This window comes from Lonchura striata, chromosome 11, assembly GCF_050655825.1.
Source record: "Lonchura striata isolate lonStrDom1 chromosome 11, ASM5065582v1, whole genome shotgun sequence".
Taxonomy (NCBI): domain Eukaryota; kingdom Metazoa; phylum Chordata; class Aves; order Passeriformes; family Estrildidae; genus Lonchura; species Lonchura striata.
Genome location: NC_140713.1, coordinates 24,942,084 through 24,961,896, shown reverse-complemented (window position 1 = coordinate 24,961,896; position 19,813 = coordinate 24,942,084). Strand labels below are relative to the sequence as shown.

At 47.7% G+C, this 19,813-nt stretch overlaps 1 long non-coding RNA gene across 1 annotated transcript in view; it reads right to left on the bottom strand.

Moving 5' to 3' along the window:
* The window catches only part of LOC144247072 (uncharacterized), a 278,729-nt gene that overhangs the window by 127,063 nt on the left and 131,853 nt on the right, over positions 1-19,813 (bottom strand). The window contains exon 3 of the long non-coding RNA XR_014957769.1: positions 6,747-6,851. This is a non-coding gene — a long non-coding RNA (uncharacterized LOC144247072). The remainder of the gene's footprint in view (positions 1-6,746; positions 6,852-19,813) is intronic.

Sequence of the window (19,813 nt, the reverse complement as noted above, 5' to 3'; positions counted from 1 at the left end):
TTTTCCAGAGAATTAATGCTCATGATGAACTATTTTTAACTAGTCTTGAGACTTAATAATTTACACTCAGTTCACAGATTTCTTGCCAATGAATTGGACTTAATGAATTCCAGCTATTTTAGGGGAAAACCTTTAACAATCATTACAGTGGGAGAAGGTATGTGGAATATCCCCTGCTTCTTTGGAAATAACAAAAGCTGCAGTCAGTGTCCTTTAAAGGAAACTCTCCAAACTTTAATCTGCAACTGGGTTCTAAACCAAGTAAGTTTTCCTGCCTGTCTGCTGGACCTTCCCAGGAGGGTCCCATGGCAGGAGCGTGTTTGCCCGAGGGAAGTGACCCCGCCTGCAGCCAAGGAGCAGCCCCGGGCTTGCTCTGTGAGCACCGTGAGCCACTGCACAGGTTTGGGAGCTGTGGCCCAGGGAGCCCTGCACCAAGGTCATTTCACCACAGAGTGAACAGCAGAGCCCTGCCTGTGTCTCCCTCGCAGTCACACACCTGCACAAAGCTCCAGAGCTCTGCTGGGGCCAACGGGGCCACCCCCGTGCTCTGCTTCTCGCAGCAGAGCCATTCCGGGCTCCTTTGGGATGGGGAGGGCACAAGTGAGCTGCAGGACAGGGACGGCCGCTGGTGCTCAGAGGCTGGGCTCAGGAGCTGTGCCTGGAGAGGGCAGCCTGCCGAGGAACGGGGCCACCAGGCTGAGGGTCTGCCAGCAGCCACAGCCCCCTCCTGTCCCTCCCCAGCACCCCAACCTGTGCTGCACCTGCAGCCAAACCTCCCCTCCCCTCCTGCCCCTCCCCAGCACCCCAACCTGTGCTGCACCTGCAGCCAAACCTCCCTCCTGTCCCTCCCCAGCACCCCAACCTGTGCTGCACCTGCAGCCAAACCTCCCTCCTGTCCCTCCCCAGCACCCCAACCTGTGCTGCACCTGCAGCCAAACCTCCCTCCTGTCCCTCCCCAGCACCCCAACCTGTGCTGCACCTGCAGCCAAACCTCCCCTCCCCTCCTGTCCCTCCCCAGCACCCCAACCTGTGCTGCACCTGCAACAAGGGACTCCCCCATCCCAAAATCTCCACACTCCTGAACTCAGGAAGGGACAACTGCAACAAGGGAGACGCTTTCCCATCCCAAAATCTCCACACTGCTGAACTCGGGAAGGAAGAGCCCGCAGTGACAGAGGGGCCAGGAGCAGCTGCCTTGGCCGGGGCCCAGTGAGGGCACCGAGGACACCGAGTCACTGCTGCTCCCGCGGGCATCCCCAAAAGCTGCCTGCAGCGAGGAGAGAGCCTCTCCTACAGCAATTAGCAAGTTGGCACCACTGTGATTGCGGGATTTCAAAGTGATGCCAAGCTCCCACACTGGAAAAGCACGAAAGGCAGGCAGGTGCTGCCCACCAGCTCCAGCACTGACTGAGGGTGGCACCCTCACCCCCTCACAGACACACCGGGAGAGCAGGGAACAGCTCTGGGTACCACATAGGCAGGTATTTCCAAATATGAAGCCTGCTTTTTCTCTCTCAATTATTTCAACTGTCAGGCATTAAATTACCACGGCAGTATCAACGTCCTATCTTTAAAAGCGAGTCTGTTCTAGAGCAACAAATGGACATTTATCCATGGTAGGTAACTGTAAGAGAATTATTACATAATTCACATATACACTAACCTGAGTTTACATTCACCTTCAATACTAATTCCAACTGCACACACTAAATGTTAACTGTATTGTGACTAGAAATGGGGTTACAAATTATTGTTCTTCTAACTGAAAGTTTGGAAACTCGGGGGGGAGGGGGGGATGAGGGAGGCTGGTTTGCACTAAATATCAGATGGGAGAATTCCAATGCTGCACGATGGTGAAAAACCAGTGACAGCTCACACGGGCTGCAGAGACAGAAAGGACAGAAAAGGTGCAAGGATGCAGAGGAACAGACAGGGAAAAGCATGAGAGGGGTCTTGAGCAGCTTTAATGCTCCACTGCTGGGCACCGGCTGCCACCACCACAGCGTCCCTCGAGCAGCAGCAGCAGCTGGGTGCCCGCAGCAGGACCAGAGCTCCTGGCTGTGCCAGGGCAGAGCTGTGCCAGGGCAGAGCTGTGCCAGGGCAGGTTAGTGCCGGGGCAGAGCTGTGCCAGGGCAGGGCAGTGCCAGGGCAGGTTAGTGCCAGGGCAGAGCTGTGCCAGGGCAGAGCTGTGCCAGGGCAGGTTAGTGCCAGGGCAGAGCTGTGCCAGGGCAGAGCTGTGCCAGGGCAGGGCAGTGCCGGGGCAGAGCTGTGCCAGGGCAGAGTTGTGCCAGGGCAGGTTAGTGCCAGGGCAGAGCTGTGCCAGGGCAGAGCTGTGCCAGGGCAGGGCAGTGCCGGGGCAGAGCTGTGCCAGGGCAGAGTTGTGCCAGGGCAGAGCTGTGCCAGGGCAGGTTAGTGCCAGGGCAGAGCTGTGCCAAGGCAGGTTAGTGCCGGGGCAGGGCAGTGCCAGGGCAGAGCTGTGCCAGGGCAGGGCAGTGCCGGGGCAGAGCTGTGCCCCTCATGCTGAGCTGGGTGTCTGCACTGACGGGCACAGAGCTGGTGCCCAGGTGACCCTGGCATGCCCATGGGGATGTGCCAGCTGCCAGCCCCATGGTGCCACCTGCAAACCCACCCGGTGTGCTCTGAAATATTTCAGTGTTCGATTCTTCCTCTTGACAGGGAGCAGGGCTCCATTGAAAGCTCATTTAATAAAAATAATGCAATGCAAATGAACCTGAATCAGAAAAATTAGATTGATGGAAGCAGCTCGGTCGCTGTAATTACACAAGGTGTATTATTTCTTAAATTCTCTTTGCATTAAACATATACCATACATTTATCAAACATAATTAGCAGTTTAGGTGACAAGGATTTGATTTTTCTCCTGCAACAAAAAATCCTTCTACATGGGTATATACGTCTGAAACGTAATAGGAACATTTTCACACTATCCTTGTTTGCTCCTCAAAGAGGGCAAAATCAAACAATCAGAGGGCAAATACTGCGTGGGACTTACAAAGCAGAAGATGAGGAAGATGGCCAGGTCAGCCTTCTGTGGATTTCATGAGCATAAAACAAAATTAAATCAGGCCCAGCTTTTAAGGCTGTTAGTCAAATAAATCATATTTGAAATCAAAATAATTGATGATACCCCAGATTTCCCTTATAATCAACCTTTACTTTTTTCAATCATCTAAATAAATTGCAAGAGAAACAGAAGATGCAGAAGAAAGTTGACAAAGTTGAATTTCCAGCGCAACTAAGATAACCAAGCTTTTCCCTCTCTCAGTGCTTGTTGGGGGTTTTGACTAATGGGGGGCTCTGTTTAGGTTTTGGGTAGTCTGGGGTATTTTTTAAACAGTTTCACAGAAAATAACTGTATCAAAATAACGGTAGAAAGCACTTTCATTTTTTTCTCTTCAAATCCCCATGGACTACGTGGGGACCTCAAGTCAAAAACCTTCACTTTAGAACAATAAATAAATAAACCCACTAAACCCTTCCCAAGGCTGGTCAACTGTAGCATAAGTAATGCAAGAGGCTGAGAGATGCCAGATAAATTTGATTACTATAAAAGATGGGAATATGTTTCTTTCCTCAGAGAATTCACAAAAAGGGGTCAAAAACAAAGCAGCACTGAAAGCCAACAACTTCATTTTCCCAGCAACTCAAGGCGAAAATACAATACAATTCCACAGGAATGTTTTATCACATCGGTGCAGACGCCTCCTAATCTTCTATTTCTGAAAAAGGAAAACAGCAAAGATAGAGTCCAGGCAAAATGGGGCTCTTCTTTCTTTTCTGGAAAAGGTACTCTGATTAGTATATCAATTTAGCAAAGAGTTCAAGAACTGTTTTCCTCTTTCACCTGCTACCAGTGTCATAGAGGTTCTAACACATTTCAGTTGGGAAAAAAAAAGGTAATCTCACACTTCTTGTTATTCTTCCAATTTGTCAGATTTCCAAATCATTTATCTGAAATGCATTCAGGAGCATCGTCAGGAGAAATGACCCATCGTGCTTTCCTTGTTAAAGGAAACCAAAGTCCTGACTCAGTGTTAATTGTTCCAGCCCTGAGTAATGGTGAGATCCAGAGATCCCCCTGCACTGTTTCCCGACTAAGAGACAGTCCTGATTTCACATTTTTCCTCTGTAAATAGATGAGCTCCTGCCAACTGCTGCTACCACAGCAGCAGTATTTTGCAAACCTCCCTGGAATTACTTTTTCCTTGGCGTGTGTGAGAGTGGCACTTGATTCCTTCACATCGTGTCGGTGGCACAGGCAGCTCCTGGCCCTGCTCCTGAGCAAACGCTGCCCTTCCAGCCAGCAGGAAAGCCATTCCTACTGCATCTATTCAGCTTCACCTTCTTTTCATCACTCGTCAAAGTCATCCAGTTCTTCCTACTTAACATCCCAAACTCCTGCTCCATCAACAGCATCTCCCAGCACTGGTTCTTCAGCCCAGTTCCAGTAAACCACAGGTGACTTATACAGAAGAGTTACAAAGAATATGTATAAAAGAAGGTTGATCTTTGAAGAACAAGTAACTTCCAGACAGCCTGATAAATTCACTTTAGGCACACAAACTTCTTGCCCGACACTTCTTACAAACAATCTGCTGCAAAAAGCATTTTCCATGGGCTGGCAGCACCAGTTGCTCTGCAGCACTCAAGAACAGCTTGCAGCACTTTTTCGTGGGTATATTTTTCAGAGACTAAGATCCACACCCAAATTCAGTAAAAACCTGTTCAGATTCAGTATGAAACACTTTGCAGTAATCAAGCAGAGTCCTTTACTGTGTCAAACAATTTCAGTAAAAAAAAAAAACAACTATCTGGTTTATTCATGCTATTGCTTCTTATTTTATCATGGTCTATTACATAATTGCCCTGCAAATATCACATAACTCCTTATTTCCTTTTTTCCATGGTATATGCATGCCAAACCCCTCCATTTCAAGTAAAGCAAAGTCTAATTTACATTTGTAATACCACATACAAAAGGTATATACCTTCATGTTCAGCTCCAAGGCCAGAAGCTGCCCATGGCCTGGAACGAGGAGCTGTTTCCTCAGAAGAACTAACCACGAAACACCTCTGCAAACACCAAAAAAATAAAACCCACAAAAAAGAAAAAAACACCATATCAGGCTTTATGAAAGCATTTTCAATTTCTTCAGACATTGTTTTTCCCGTTCTAAAGGACCTGATGGCACAATATAAAAACTATTTCTCTTCCACTATTGTTTTCAATAATAATGTAAAAAATCCTGACCACCAGCAATTTAAAAATACAACAAAATTCTCAGATAAGAGACTTAAATATGCAAAGCCCACACAGAAAGGGTGCTGAAAGGGCACTTCTATAAAACTAAAATGCAAAAATGTACACAGTTACCTGTGCACACATTCCTTAGACTCTCAAAACTCCATTTGAAGACTGGCACAGATGTAGAACTGAAACCACCTTGCTTTTCCCTACAGAATGTTCTGTCTCACTGCTGCCCTGGAGCTCCTGCTCCTAATCCACTCCAGCTCCTAAAGCCACTCTACCTCTCTAACAAACCACTGGGCTCCTGATCTTGAATCCCATCCTTCACCTTTTAAAATTCTCACTTTAGGACAGTTCAAAGCAACCTCACACCCACATGGCATTCTCTAAAGTAGTGCTGCTCAGGCTCAGAAACCACACAAACCCAGAAAACTGCCTTAGGATATTTATTGATGCACCATCTTGAAAGATTTTTCTAATGAATTTTGTTGCTGTGAAAGACTTCTGCCTTTCAAAAGCAGAAGAGTTGTATAAAAAAATTAAAAGTTGGCATTTCTGAAATACTATTAGAAAAACTTGAACAACCTGGTCTAGGGGAAGGTGTTCCCATGGCAGGGGGTGGAAGGAGATGATTTTTGGAGGTTCCTCCCAACCCAAACCACCCTGTGAGTCTCTGCAATAGCCTCTGCAGCAGCGATTTCACAGACATCAATGGCTCTGCTCGCCCTGTGCATCAGACAGGAATTTTTCATTTCATACATCATTTAAAACTTACTGCAGTGATCCCACAAACCTGCCTACAAGCACCTTCTTCTTTCCCAGCCCCCTTCAATTCAGGGTATTTTGGCCAAAAGTGAGCACGCAAGTAGACTATCATAACACTGACAACAGAGAAGCACAGCAGCACTTAGCACCGGATAATGAAGAGAAAGATCTCGTGCTCTCAAATAATGCTGCATCTTGTATTTGAATACATCAAAATAAAATTACACCAACTACATCATCAGCAAACTTGCCCCAGACATCCCATAGCAAGGAACTGGCATTAGCACATAGGCCTTTCAGTACTTTTAAACACAGATTTGCATTTATATCACATTTTCAGAAATCCCTCTCCCAGGACAGTGTGAGAGTGTGGACCAAACCTTCTCTTCCCAAAACCACTTGGTCAGACCTCCATAGTCTGGAGCCATTCACACAGACATCACTGACTGCTGCAGCTGCCCAGATAAAATTATAAAGATCAAATTATTGCTACATTTTTCATTTCTGGAACAGGCCTTCAATGCTCAAACATAAGAGATAAGTTCTGAAAATACAGAATTCCATAATCTACATGCAAAGACTTCAACTCACACTGTGGCCACAATTCACAACTCTCCAGACCGAGAGCTGAAAATCAGACAGCTTTCATCTAAAACTCACTGAAACAAAGCTAAAACTCAGCGTGGAAATCCCAAGCTGGAGGTTTACTCACCATTTATGAAGGACTTCTGGACTATAGCAACTAACACAGGACACTCACTGCCTGGGCGTTAATTCAGTAATTCCTCTTCTTGTTCAGGATAAATCCAGAAAGTAGCTGGCATAAAGAAATGGAAAGCACACATTTAGCTGGGGTTGAATATGAACAAACAGAATTTTGTCTTGTCACATGACTAACAAAAAATCTTCCAAAACATCGTTCTTTTAAGTCAACACCAAAACATTTCTGTAAGCACTAGGAAAAAAATTTTGATTTAAAGTCAATTAAAAGACAAGGTACAATGATCGCCTGAATATTTCTAATACTTTTAACATGATGGAACACACGTGAGTTTCAAAATGTGGCAAGTCAGAGCACTCAAGTGTTCTGGAGTCAGGAGAGTTTTTGTGCGTAGCACGGCGAGGGAACACAAGGAACGCTACAGAATCTAAGAGCACTCAGTGACAGTTTCTGCAAGCTCCCCAGTGACTCGTCCCCAGCAGCCACCCACACGTGCAAGATTCCACCGAGCACGACGAAGCACAGCGGGTCCCCAGCTGCACGAGCAGGCAGCGAGCACGCGTGCCAGGCTGTGCCCAGCTCAGGGGGCACAACAGCGAGGCAGCCCCAGGGCAGAGCCCGGGCTCACAGCCGGGAGACTTGGGCCACCTCCAGCCCCTCGGTGGCCACCAGGGATGGGGCACAGCAGGGACAGCCCTGGGTCCCAGGGATGGGGCACAGCAGGGATGGGGCACAGCAGGGATGGGGCACAGCAGGGATGGGGCACAGCGGGGACAGCCCTGGGTCCCAGGGATGGGGCACAGCAGGGATGGGGCACAGCAGGGATGGGGCACAGCGGGGACAGCCCTGGGTCCCAGGGATGGGGCACAGCAGGGATGGGGCACAGCAGGGACAGCCCTGGGTCCCAGGGATGGGGCACAGCAGGGATGGGGCACAGCAGGGATGGGGCACAGCGGGGACAGCCCTGGGTCCCAGGGATGGGGCACAGCAGGGATGGGGCACAGCAGGGACAGCCCTGGGTCCCAGGGATGGGGCACAGCAGGGATGGGGCACAGCAGGGATGGGGCACAGCAGGGATGGGGCACAGCAGGGACAGCCACTGCTCACTCTCCCTGGCACGGCTGCCACAGGCTCTCCTGCACCCACCAGCCCTTAGACAGCACAAAGGAAAGATCCATAGCTCTAAACTGTTCCACTTCATCATGAACTTCTCAACTCACCGATCAATACAGTATTGAGCAATAAACAACAAGCCAGAAATATTCTTGAACAGAAAAACCAAGCCCACTCTTATTCAGAATTGTGAATTGTTCAGCTCACACGTTTTCCAACGTAAGTTCGGGAAATAAAAATCTCATTAAAGCTTTAGCCAAAATTTCTAATTCATCAAAGGACCATGTTTTGAATACCAATGAATTTCATGAAAAAGAAGCGCTTTTTTTTCCTTGTCTGCACGTCTGTAAAATCTCTCTCAGGTTACAAAACCAAATCTGATGACACTGAAAAGTCTTTCAGGAACAAAGACAGATGAGTAAAACAACCACCAGATCTCTTTAATTCCATGCAAAAGTGTCAACAGCAAAATCACTGCATCTCTGCCATAGCAGAATATTAAATAGTTCATTAATATCCATTTTCCCTTCTTCTCTTTTCAGAGGCTACTAAAATTGTTTCTGTTTGATTTTACATGAGTGAAACTCCTCCCAAATGAAACAGGTACAAGGATCTTGAAAGAACACTCAAGTGCACATCACTCAAGCCCTTGGCAGGCCCTATCTCTGAGAAACAACAATAGCATCCCACTAATAACAATGACTTGCTTAACTATTCATTTTGGTAAATAATGGAACTGAAAATTATCTGGTGATGGATTTACACCTTTACAATGCATCTCGGGATGAACGCGAACAGGGACAGAGAAATTATGTGTGCTACAAAGGCTGATGCCACAACTCCAGATCCCACCTCGCTCCGCAGAACAGCCAGCTGGAAAATGTGGCACTGCAGTTTGCAGCACCTCGCCTTTGTCTGGTTCTGTGAGACATCCTAGATATATTATTGGTATTACAGAAGCACTTACAGATGCCAATTAAAAGCCAAACACAGCTGTAGCAGGCAGGAATAGTATGAAAACTACAATAGTGTCATAGCCATTTTAATTCCAACCACAATAAATCACCCATTCCTCAGATACTCCTTCTTTTATCAGTTACCACAGAATTTAGCATATGAGGATTTCTATTTGAGGGAGCACTAACAGAATGGCCTAGGCAGCCTTTCTTTTATGTGAAAATCATTAATAATTTCCAGTGGAGGTCCAGAGGGACAAAGCCTGGTGACACAAGGCTTGCTCTCCATCACCTTCCCTGAGAAGCCCATGGAACTGCAAGACCATGTGGACCACCGGGTGAAAAATCAGAATATTTGGGGGCAAGAAGCTGACAAAGGCAACAACTTTTCTGGAAGCAATGGGAAACACTAAGTTTCTCTTTAAAAAGTTAAAGATTACTTTATGTTTAAGTAACAAACAGCAAGTGTTTACCTGTGACTATTAGTTCTCTCCTAGGGAGTTTATTATAAACAGTATTTCAAACACAGGACTTTAAGAGACAATGTATAAATATTTTAAATGGTAAAATATAGGTGCTGGCTTTTTTTTGTACTATGTCCAGAAAATTTGCACAAACACATCAAATTCTCCACCTAGGGAATTTACTTTATTGTTAAGTTTGCATTTAAAACAAATGTACATGACCTATTTTGGGGCTAATATAACTGAAAGGAGCCTATTTGTTGTTTATTATTTATAGAAGATTCACTTCAGATTAGGCCTTTTGTGGACGTGTGTATCTGTGTGGCATCACAGAGCATCTCCAGATCTCCCCAGCACTAAAACACACACGAGGAAATGACAAGTTAGGATGTATCCAGTACACAGAGTGTTTTATAAAAGGCAAGATTAAAAGCTGGTTTTTCCCTCCTCAGAAAGGGCAGATGAAAGCGCCGCTACCCTGGGTAATGCACTGACCTTCTGGGGCTGATAATGACAAGTTCAAGTTCCTGGAGTTGGGGAAGATGTGGAACTAAAGTAAGTGCACTCAAGCAATGAGTCCGTCTGCTCTGTTAGAATCCCACTCACAACCCAGCCCCATGCAAAGAAAGAGGAAAACAGTTTAATTTTTTATTTATATAACCCCGTAGCTTTTCTACACCATCAGCATGGCTCAGAACTGCTTTCTTAGAGGCTTCAATCTAAGGCACTGATTGTTTCTTTCCATTTTAATAGAAAACTTGAAATTATTTCATATAAAAGGTGTCAAATTTATGAAAATAGAGATGCAAAATTGCTACTCATGCCAAAAATTTTGCATTTTCAGCTTTTTCTTGGAAACGCAGAAAGAGTAAAACATAGTAAAATCATACCTATTCTGCAAGAGATAAAACAGCTCTTTTTTAAAACTTCTAGAAAATCAGAAACGCATTTTTATACAGCAGCTAAGAAAATCCAGAGTTGACTCCAATGACTGATCCTAGCAGTCGTTAGCTGTGTACAAGTTTGTGGGGGGCAGCTAAAACCCCCAGGATGCTGCAGGCAGGTCGGAGGAGCAGCCTGGGGACCCCCCAGCTGGCACAGGAGGTACGCCTGCTCCCCACACACGGCTGCGTGGTAGCACATTCTGCATGTTCAAATATTTATATTTCAGATACACAGAGATAGTCCAACCCTTACATCTTTGTTTAGGTTATATAAGACAAAAAAATAAAGGCTAAAACAAATGCTATGACTCCAGTTGGTGTAAATCAACATGTACATCATCAGGTTTTAATCATCAGCTCATGCCAAATGGTTTACATTGAAAGATTCCTGTCAGGACAGGCTGTGAGCGCAAAGGGAGTAAAATCATCCCAAAATAAATTCCCTTTCAAATTTTGCTCTGAAACCGTATTTCTAATTTCTTCTTCCGTGCCCCCAATTCAATCTCATCTCAGAAACGTTAATTTATTTAGAAAGAGAAATTAATCACGGGCATCTCTAAAGTCCTGGGTGATTCCAGTCCAGTCAATTTTTGCAGGTTTTGCCTCTCCTTAGAAAACACGGCGATATTAAATACAAAACCCCACACGTTGAAAGAACACTAACACTTCTGAAACAAGATCTTGAGCTGAAGTTAAGAAATTGCTATAATTAAACTTGTCCAGGAAGACAGATTAAGGTCAAATATGTCTATTAATTTCGGGTATCCAGTGTAAGCCACCTTACACGTGATGTTTCCCGCGAAGCGCAGCGCTTCCCGGCATGTACCAGGCTGCCGGCTCTGTCGGCCCCGCACGGCCCCGCACGGCCCCGCCCGGCCCCGCACGGCCCCGCCCGGCCCCGCCCGGCCCCGCACGGCCCCGCACGGCCCCGCACGGCCCCGCCCGGCCCCGCCCGGCCCCGCACGGCCCCGCCCGGCCCCGCACGGCCCCGCCCGGCCCCGCCCGGCCCCGCACGGCCCCGCCCGGCCCCGCACGGCCCCGCCCGGCCCCGCAGCGCCGGGCCGCGAGACCGCGGCCAGAGCGGCACCGCGACGGCCTCGGCGGGCGGCCACGGCCAAGGGGTCAGCATGCAGCATTCAGTCACAGGTTCGGCTGGGACGGCCTCAAAGCCCACCCGGTGCCAGCCCTGCCCCGGCAGGGACACCTCCCACTGCCCCAGCTGCTCCAGCCCTGCCAGCCTGGCCTGGGCACTGCCAGGGATCCAGGGGCAGCCCCGGCTGCTGTGGGCACTGTGCCAGGGAGCAGCGCGCTGCCAGGATCCCTTCCCAGTATCCCACCCATCCCAGTATCCCACCCATCCCTTCCCAGTATCCCACCCATCCCTGCCCGTCCGCCGAGCGGGGACACGAGCCTGCGAAGCCACAAGCGCCGCAGCGAGGGCGGCAGCTCCCGGCGGAGGGGCCGGGGCCGGGCCGGGGAACGACCCTGCACCCCGAGTGTCCCCGTCCCGCATGTCCCTGTCCCGCATGTCCCTGTCCCGCATGTCCCCGTCCCGCATGTCCCTGTCCCGCATGTCCCTGTCCCGGGCAGTGTCCCTGTCCCACATGTCCCCGTCCCGCATGTCCCTGTCCCGGACAGTGTCCCCGTCCCGCACTGTCCCTGTCCCGCACTGTCCCTGTCCCGCGTGTCCCCGTCCCGGGCAGTGTCCCTGTCCCGGACAGTGTCCCCGTCCCGCACTGTCCCTGTCCTGCACTGTCCCCGTCCCGCAGTGTCCCTGTCCCGGGCAGTGTCCCTGTCCCGGGCACTGTCCCCGTCCCGCGTGTCCCTGTCCCGGGCAGTGTCCCCGTCCCGCGTGTCCCTGTCCCGCATTGTCCCTGTCCCGCACTGTCCCTGTCCCGCACTGTCCCCGTCCCGCGTGTCCCCGTCCCGCGTGTCCCCGTCCCGCATGTCCCTGTCCCGGGCAGTGTCCCTGTCCCGGGCAGTGTCCCCGTCCCGCGTGTCCCTGTCCCGCATTGTCCCTGTCCCGCACTGTCCCTGTCCCGCACTGTCCCTGTCCCGCACTGTCCCCGTCCCGCGTGTCCCCGTCCCGCATGTCCCTGTCCCGGGCAGTGTCCCTGTCCCGGGCAGTGTCCCTGTCCCACATGTCCCCGTCCCGCGTGTCCCTGTCCCGCATGTCCCCGTCCCGCATGTCCCTGTCCCGGGCAGTGTCCCTCTCCCGGGCACTGTCCCCGTCCCGCGTGTCCCTGTCCCGGACAGTGTCCCCGTCCCGCGTGTCCCTGTCCCGCACTGTCCCCGTCCCGCGTGTCCCCGTCCCGCGTGTCCCCGTCCCGCAGTGTCCCCGTCCCGCGTGTCCCCGTCCCGCGTGTCCCCGTCCCGCACTGTCCCCGTCCCGCGTGTCCCTGTCCCGGGCAGTGTCCCCGTCCCGCGTGTCCCCGTCCCGCGTGTCCCCGTCCCGCGTGTCCCCGCGCCCGCGCCGCTCTCTCCGTTTTCTCCGCCACCTCCTCGCTTTGAACAAAGGCGCCGCTCCCGCATCCCGCCCCACACAAAGGCGCCAAGCGCGGCACCGCCACCGAGGGCAGCCGGGGGTTAAAAACCGAGAGCGCAAACAAATGTTTCCATAATCAACGCTTACCGCAAGCGACGCTCCCAAAACTACAGGAAAAAGAATCATTTTCTGCAAATAGCAGAAAAACGTTTTCTTCTTTAGGGTGAAATATCCTTTTTTTCAAGTATGTCTTAACCTTTTCTAGTTCAGGTTAGCTTGGAAAACAGAAAAGAAAAGGCTACCCTGGGTTTTATTTTTAATTTGATGCATTAAAAAATGAAATACCCCTCTGAAAATCCTAGGGCCTGTGGCACAACTTCTTTATTTAGATAAATTCTAAAGTAGCTGTTATTTACCCAGAAACCAAAGAACAATCTGTGTTATTATGATTTTTTTTCCCCCAATACATAACATTATTTGTTAACATTCCTAAATATTCATTATAGGAACACACAGCCTTTTAAAAGCTGATTTTTATTTTTTTTTTTCCATTAAATTTGGATGCTTGGGAGGATTCTGTGCACAAGTTAAATAAACAGATACCTGGCTAGTTTTCAAGTGAATGTTTAAAATACCGATAGTATCAATAATGCCGAGGCAGGTGCTCCCTGTCTCAGGGCTGGTTTCCCCTCGGGAGCCCGCGCTTCCCCTCCCACCCTGCGGGACCTGCAGGGAGCTCCTGGCTTCCCAGCAACTCTCAGAGGGAAGGCAAGAGAATTTTGCTGCTTCAGGATCTTCCCTTCTTTGGAAGTTCCATATCTGGTATTTTGAAGTCACATCCTCCTTCCCATCGTTCTGTGACACAGAAAACTTTGCCCAGATACAATTCCAACAATTTCACTGATATCAGACGCTGCTTATTAGTACATTTATTTCAATCGGATACTTATTTACATTCAAAGTTACTGCAAAAAATTTAAGTACCAGAAGATTAATACAGTGCCTTAATCTGAGCATAGTAAAGTCCAGGAGCCAATCTTGAAATCCACACTCTAAACTTACCTGTAGACTTTCTACAGCCATACACAAAAATCAAGTAATTGCAGAGAAAAACAAAAAGAAAGAAAGGATATTTTTATAGCCTGAGCCAGACTGTTCCTACCATTTGTAGTAACAACTGCTGAGTTTGCACAAGAAAATAGTATTTTAAAACAATGTCTGAGCCTACATCCCTTCCTTAAAGTAATTTTTAATGCAAATTAGTCCTTTCCAACCTAAATGTGGTTTAACCCAAGCCAGAGCTGTTGGCCACCGTGCAAACCAGTCCAGCAGAGTTTTACTGCCAGAGGAGATCGGGTCAGAGATGGCTCCTGGTGTCAGATCAGTCACTGACTGCCTCAATTACCTTTGGCAAACCATTTAACCTTTCTGTATTAATGGTTTCCCGCCAGTAGAATAGTTCTTCATCATGGTCGGTAGGAGTTTAGCCCATTAATTAATAAAAATACCTGCAAAAATACTCTTTTTTAAATTCCAGTAGCTATCTGTTCTGCAGAATAGTACTGAAACTCCAAACTCCTCTGCACATTAGGTAGAAATGAGCTATTTCTAGGTAAGTGGGTGCTACTTCAGAGCGGAATTTCATATCCACACTCTTAATGGCTTCACAAATTAAAAACAACTAGGCTCGGGGTTTTCTTGCAGCTCGTGACTAACAACAACAAAAACAAACAGCAGTTTGTCCCGAACTGACAACTTGCATGGTTTAGAACACTTCCCTAAGTTTTAATGAGCTAAATGAGTCTAAAAGGTATCTCTTGTGAAAATCACCTTGATCTGAGAGCTCCCATGCCTTATTTCAGCCTAAACAAGAAAGGAGCCTGGAAAAGAGCCCTGGCAAGGGAGCTCAGAGGGAAAGGGCGCCGCTCGAGCTCCAGCAGCATCCTGACGGGCACCCTGCAATACAGGCTATTCCAGAATCATTTTTCTTTTTATTATTTCATTAAGTTGTATCTCACTAAAGTTCCTCCTAGGATCTCTCTACAGCACCAAATTTTTCATTGAGAAAACTATAAATCATAGGCCTAAATTACAATTTAATTATAAACGCCTTCCCTTCTAATGCTGCCTGGGACCTTTTACCCTCCTACATAATTCTAAAAAATGACCCCTGTCATAATTTCCTTCACTAGAATAATATGCAGAGATCTAATCCTGAATCCTGCTGTCTTATAATTTAATATAAGAGGTAATTATTATTCAAAAGATAATGTTGCAGATATTGAAAATATTCTGAAGTTTAAGTCTAAAAAAACCTTCCCTTGGTATGTAAAAGCCTCTTATTTGACTCTTGCAAGAAAGGAAATAAATAACAAGGTTTCAAGACTTTATGCAAAACGTTAGAAATATTATTTGTAGCTGAGATTTGTCAACTATAATTTCTATAACCCTTGAACTACAGAGAAAACACTCACATGCAGCAAAAGCAGGAAGGCACCAGACCATCTATTATTGATCTCTGCTTTTTGCCATAGGTTACACAGACAGCTCTGGACTGCTGATATCCAGCTGAAAAATAGGGCTTAGGTGGCTCCACATTTTGGAATGCAAAGAAGTCTAAGGTGAGCCAAAGTCAAAAGAAAACCAAATCAAGCAAACGAAACCCACCGTCATGAAACCACCTTCTTACACCTCAAACTTTATTTTAAATTGATCGCATCAAAGGCACTGCTATGTTTATCCAAAACACTCCTGTGAAGAAGTTAAATGATAACAGAACCTTAAGGGATTCGTTTTCCCAGTAGATTGTAGTACTAGGAATTAGTCAGAAAAGCAAGGAGTAACACCATTATGTCAGTTCATCTTGCACAAGAGACGTGGATTTAATCTCAGCCCAGAACACGGCTGTTACTGCCTGCCTGTTCCCTCTACATAGGAAGGCTTTGACCTTAAAGCCCTTTTTTTTAAAACTGGGATTCATCAATAAAAATGTGTTTTCTTTCAAGTTAACTCTTAGGGTATGCAGGACTCTCTACCAAAGAGGGGAACTGAGTGCAGCTGGAGCAGGAGAAGGTGAGGATGAACATAAGGAGAGAGAATTAACAGAAACAATTCAAGTATAGTAAAGTCACAAAACTGGAATGTTTTCTTTGTTTCAAATTCAGGGAGCAAGCCCCATTTTTTCAGGTAAATGAGATATCAAATGAGCTTTATTGCTTCTAACCATATCCAGCTCCATCAGCGAGAACAAATAAAATCCCCTAACTGACAGATTCAACATCCTGAAGAGGGAGAGGCCAGGGAGGTTATCAGAAAATGGGGTTCACAAGAGGTAATTATAGCCTGTGCTCACCCTGCTTAGGTGAGGCAGAACATCACGATACAGCTCCATAAAAATCCAACTATATAATGCAGAGGCACCAGTTTACTGCTCTCTTTGGTTTTGCTTTGGGAGCAGTTCATTTAAGACATAATAAATTGAAGGTTTTTTCTCCTGTCCCTCCATAAATCCAGGGACAGTGCAAATGAGGAGGTGCTCATTACGGACAGAGGAAAGGGGCTCCCCAGACAGTGACGAGCTGGGAGCACTAAAGCTCTCATTAAAGGGAGCCCTGTGCTTTCTGTAATAAGGAATATTACTTAATAACACTCCAAGCATGGCTCACTTCATACTGCTGAAGTGAGCTTTTGGGGGGCAGTGAAGGGGAAAAGGGAACATCCTCAATTCCACAAACATCATAAAAACAGAGATGGAGTTTTGCCTGTAACAAATTAATAATAAGTAAGGAAGTGTCACTGACTGCCTCTAACTGAACGGCTTCATGCAACCCACGGATTCAAGGATCCTAGGGGAATTCATGGGAGGTGTTAGACTTTACTCCTAAATAAACAAACAAAAACAGGCTGGAGGGACACAGGTAGAAAATCACTTCAGTTCTCAAAGCAGAAGGATTACAAAAGGTTTGAAGCCACCACCGGGGCAATTGGCCAAGAAACCACTACTATTCACATTCCCACATCACAGACTTGTCCTAAGAAGATCTTGTGGTTGTCCCTACAGAATTTAATTCTGCTTTTGCCAAACCCTCACTCCTACCTGTCAGATTACTTTGAGTTGTGCAGCTATCACTGAAGGTACTCACTAGCCCAGCTTTCTGTTGTCTGAAGGCTCAGTAAATACATTTCCTACTCTGTGATTCAGCTCATTAGAGCAAACACTGCAGTGACCCAGGGTCAGGGCAGACCCCTGCCAAAACTCAGCGTATACCTCCCTGCATTCTGACAGTGATAAGTTCACCCTAAAAATGATCCTTCAACCTGTTCTACACCACTCATTTCAACCAAGTTTCCTGAGCTTGCTAATAAATAAAGTCATGTGAGGAGTGACAAAATCCTCCCTGAAGTGGAGATGTACAACAGCGAGTGCCCCTTCCGTGCCCACACCTGCAATGCTGCCATACAAGATGCTGTGTTGCTTAGACAGTATTTTTTCTGTCAAGTCTGTTTGTTACTCATTCCCGTGTCATCTTCCAAGTGCTCACAAATAGTTTGGTTGCTTTTCCCAGAGTTTCAGCAGGAACTGGAGGCTGACTGGTCTGTAACTCCTGTCTGAAGTCAGGACACTGAACTGTCTTCCAGGATTTCACCTTCCCTGCACAAGTCTTCAAAATGAGCCATCTCTAGTTCTGAGTTTGTTTAGGCTCTACATGTTCTTTTAATGAGCTTTGAAACCAACAGTTCTGCCAACAGCTCTCTTGGACACTTTAAGCTGTTTCTTCTCCCTTCAGGACTCAGATCTCACCCCTTTGGCAAGGGCATCAATTATGGTAACTGCTGCTCCACGGGCAGCTTCAAGAGAGAGGATACAGAAACTTTTGTCTGTCTCAAATTTCTCTTTGCTCTCCAGTGAATGGTGATCCTATACTTCTCTTTATTTTCCCATTTCTTAGCATGTTATTCTTGCTATTTTGATACATCTCGCATCCATTTGATGATTTGGCCTCTCTGGTTTTATCACTATGTGCTCTGCTGTATTTTTATACTTATTCGTGCCAGTCTACAAGGTGGTTCCTTACACCTGGCATCCATCCTCTGCACTAGGATAGTTTGCATTTGATAAAAAGATCCCATTTATGCAATTATGCAGATTCCAGGTCTGAATAATTACCAAAAATTGCCACATTAGGTGTCCAAGACTTTCACTGTCACTGATTATTCCTACTTTTAATTGCCCACTAAACTCAAAACTTGCTGCCCTTTTGCCTGTGATGGCTCAAGCAGTTTTGGCCTGGCCTTCTGCCTTCCTTTGACACAGCCGCTCTACATTCCAGCAAGAGCTGAAGTTTTTTTACACTACTGGTATATGGGGGACTAACAATAATGTCACTTTTCTCCTGTCTGTAACTGGAGGCCACAACAAAGAGAAAATTCAAGCCCAGGCTTGCAGTCATTGCTGATGGCAGCACTTATTCACGGGTCCGAGAACACCCATTCCTGCACCTTTGCAGCAGGACTTCTGCAAACGGAAGGCAGCCCCAGCACGTTCTGTCTCCGTTGAACAGGCTGCTCGAAGAGCGCGTTTCGTAGTCCTCATCAAACACGGCTAATTGACAGCTCTCCACCCCCAGCATCCCCACTCCGAGAAGGCCGTTTCCCCAGGAGCCGCCTCAGCCAACCTCAAACACTTGATTACTGGTCAATTTGGGTTTCCTGCCCACTGTAAGTGGCAGTGCTGAGGGTCTCTAACTCTCTCTTGTCTCGCTAATCAATATAAGCAGTCACTTCCACGGCGTTTCCCTGCTACTCAGCAAGAAGGACGAGAGAGTGCCACGGGTTGTAAATAGCAGAACAGCCTCAGTGCTACACCAGAAAGTTAAACTTCAGAAACAGGAGCCTGCTTTTCTTTTGGACTTTTGGGTTTCTTTTGGGATTTTCTCTGTTTTAAATCTTTCCAGGCAGAGCAAAGCGCTGCACCTAGTTTTATGCCATTCCCACTAAGAGCCTCCTCGGTGAGAAGGGTCATAGTTACCCCTCCTAGGAACAAAACTTCTGAGGGAGCAGCACGTGGCTGTAGACAGCACCAAGAAATTCCATAAAGTGCCAACCACAGCTTTACAGTCACCACATTATGGGTATGAGAAAGTCAGGATTAAACAATTATTGCCTGGAACTAAGGCAGTAAAATTTGTTTATGAGGTAAATTTTAACAAGAAACAAACAGTTAGTGTTGTTTATAAGCAAACTCGAGCTGTAAAATCCAGGGAATGCTTTGTAAATGCCCGCCCATGGGCCAGGTGAGGTCCTGGAGGGAAGCTCCCTGCTGCTTGCAGCTGGCTCTCACACGCACAGTGTGACCAGCTCCAGGTGACATCAGAGCCAGGGCTTTGCCCAAGGATGGCAGGGACAAAACCTTCACTTGCTGGTAAAGGTGTTTCTTCTCACAGGCCTTCCCTTGCACTGCACAGAACGACCTCCGTGTCCTCTCTGTACCCGAACAGCCACAATGACTGCCCCTATTGCTCCGCTGTTGTTTAGGTTGGAAAAGGCCTCTGAGCCCCTCAAGTCCAGCCATCAGTGCACGCTGCCAAGGCCCCTGCTAGACCACGTCCTTGCCAAGGGACAGAAGAGCAGTCTGGCACCCAGCAGCAAGTGAGGCAAGCAGAGTCTGCTCGAGCCCCGCTGGCCCAGAGCAGAGTGCTTGGATGCACTGCTGAATTCAGCAGTCTGGTTTCCCACTGCCACCTTGTTTAAGGGGAATTGCCCATATTTTTACTCAGCACTGCAACTCTGTACTCTGTTTTAATGAAATAGTTTCATCAGGCTGAGCCCCGGAGGACTCTGGGGTGGCCCTGCAGCGCAGCGTGACCGCGCCGTTGTCGCCAGCACAGCAGCGAGGAGCAGCCTCACTCAAAGCTGGCTCTGGTGGCAGGGCAGCAGAGATGGAGCATCCACACCCCACAGCCCAGCACAGGATGGTCCAGGGATGCTGCAGATGTGGAGGCTAAAGACCAGCCCCTGAAAAGCCAAGCCAAAGGCGGCTGGGGAGCAGCAGGGACACAGATGTAGGGGCAGAGCAGTCCTGCACCTGGCTCTGCAG